We start from the raw sequence: 2,770 nt of genomic DNA, 5'->3' as shown, positions 1-2,770 counted from the left end.
ATCTATATCTATATCTATATCTATATATTTTGTCTGAAATATTAAGTCATTTATGTCAAAAGATCGATATAATGTTTATTTAGAGAAGATATGATATTTTAATTGTGAATAAGTAACTAAGTTGATAGCAGAGATTGGTGAAAAGTGGGTTTCATTACTTTGTAAAGTATAGCAGATTTTACAGAGAAATTAAATTCTTGTTGCCTTTCTGGGATCTGTGCTTACATTTAATAAAGGCTGTAGGTTTTAGAGAGCTAGAGTTGTTGTACATCATCAAGTCCGAACTAACTCGTAGCTAATGTTTCAGTGGGTTTTTAAAGACTTAAATCTTCCAGGAAGAGATTGCCTGTCTTTCTTCTGGATATGCCCCTGCTAGATATGAACTCTGTGCCTTAGGGTTGGCAATGCAACTGCTTACCCCTAGGCCACTAGTACTTCCCATGAAGGGAGTCTCAATTTTTTAATAAATATTTATTTCTAGTGCTCCCCATATATTTATAAATATATAACTGTCCGTCTTTCTCTCTTGGAGTAGCTGGTGGATTCCAGTCACATGCGTTTGATTTGGAAGTGTGATTCTTTACCACTAATCCAACAAGCTTACACACATATGTGTGCACACATGCACATGACTCTTTCTCTCTCTCTCTCAGATTATCATAGCAATAACTACACTAAAACTATTGCTGTCAATTCAGTTCAAACGTCAGTGATTAGTGACAGTGACATACTGTAGGAGATTGGCTGACTTTCTCCTGTAGACTTTCTTTTGGATTCAAAAGAGTGGTAAGAAGCTGTACTACATTCCCAATTCATGGCGTTTAAAATCTACCAATTGTTCTGTGGGAGAAGAATGGGTTATGTCCTCCAATGTAATTAAGTACCTCTGAAAACCAACTGGAGGGTCAGCAACAAGTCGGTTCTAACTCAACAGCACACAACAGCAACAATTTCTGGTAACAGCTTGATACATTATGCACTATGCCAGAAGGGCTTCACACACACACATAAACAGTTATATTTTGATTTGTGTTTGTGATTGTATTTGCATGCCATGAAATTTACTATTTACTCAGTGAATTAATCTTTGTTGTTGATCTCTGAATAGAGAAAGAAACAAAAGAAAGTAAAAAAAAAAAACAACCCAAAAACAAAAACCAAAAAAAACCCAACCAAACAATAACAAACCATACTAATATACCTTTGACTTTCCTTTTCTAAAGCTATACATGTTTGTACAAACATATTGATCATTTTTCTCCTTTAGAGCAGGAAGATTAAAATCATTCATATTTTTTGGTGAGAACCTCAACTTGTAATATATTTTTCAACCATAGATAGCCTTTAATTCTTCCAGAAATTGAAGCATTTTTGATGTACTACACCTAAGGGGTTCTAAAAGCACAGTCTGTAGAGGGTTTATGCTAACTCAAGGGCCATACCATACTGGTGTTTTGAATCTACCAGCAGCTCTATGGGAGAAAGAAAAGCAATCTCTTTCCAATCAATATAAGCCTCAAAAAACTGATGGAGCATTAGCTACCAACAAGTTCTGACTAAATGGCAATGAGAGAAGAGAAGACATCTAAGGGTTTATGCTAATAAGAGAATTAAACTGTTTGCTCAAACCAAAAAAGATTACCACTTGATATTAGCTGAAACAAATGGGTGTGTGATTCAACTATGTCTTTGTAATGAACTTTCAGTAAAGGTGCTAGATGTAAAAACTCCCCAGCCCTTTGGTTGGAGATATATACTCATGCATGTAGAAGGATTTTGTTTCTCTTTGGAAGCTTCAGATTGATAACCTTCTCAGATCTATTCTTACATATCTCTTCAATTGTATTTTTCATATAAAAATGTATCATTACTACAGCACTTTTGAGAGCTCTACTTATCATTCTAACAAATTAAGAAACCAAGGGAGTGGTTAAGAGTTAAGAGATTCAGAAAAGGGGAGTACACACCCCCAAGCTTATTACAGTTAATATCCTGAGGGAATTGAGGAAAACTCACACATGAAATGAGTAGTCAGAAGTGAGGGTGTAAAAAAGACTCTAAAATCTGCACTGAGATTTAGGGTATTTCATTGGTACCCTCATTTGTAAGAAATCACACTGCTAACCCAAAAATAGCACCCATGAGTTCAAATTCTACAGAAGCTCCAAGGGAGAAAGATGGACACTTTCTATTTAATTGACAGCCTCCAAAATCACACTGGAGGGTCTACTATGAGTGGACTCAGTAATGAATCTTTAAGTATTCTACAAATTAGAAGACTGATAACACGTGGCTGCATTCCAGCAAAACATTATTTACAAAAACAGTAAGTTGGCTGGGTTTTACCCACAAGCTGTAGTTTCTAGATTCTTGATTTCACTAAATGAGATATTACAATATTAGGAGAATGCTGTTTGAATTTTGAGTTGTCAACATCTTATTAATTGAATATGTAAGACAACTCAGTTTAAAACTTTAAGTATCTCTGAGTTCCAATATAAAATATGTTGGCTTTTTATCCATAAAAATTAAGCAATTAAAAAAGTAAATATTTGTGCGGGGAGAAGGGTGCAACAATGAATGAATGGAATCCCAAAATCTCTGTAGATGTTCATTGAAATGAAAAATAAACAACTTAAATTTAAAAAAAAAGAAAAAAAAGTAAATATACCTATGCCAATAGCTTTGAGCTGATTCTGATTCTGAAAGACTTTGCAGTATAGTGTAAAACTGTCCCATCCTTCTCCAGCTGTTAGGCCTTTAACTTCTG

Source organism: Elephantulus edwardii, unplaced genomic scaffold (assembly GCF_000299155.1).
Source record: "Elephantulus edwardii isolate Elephantulus edwardi_28Jun2011 unplaced genomic scaffold, EleEdw1.0 scaffold00025, whole genome shotgun sequence".
NCBI lineage: Eukaryota > Metazoa > Chordata > Mammalia > Macroscelidea > Macroscelididae > Elephantulus > Elephantulus edwardii.
Note: the sequence above shows the minus strand (reverse complement) of the source record.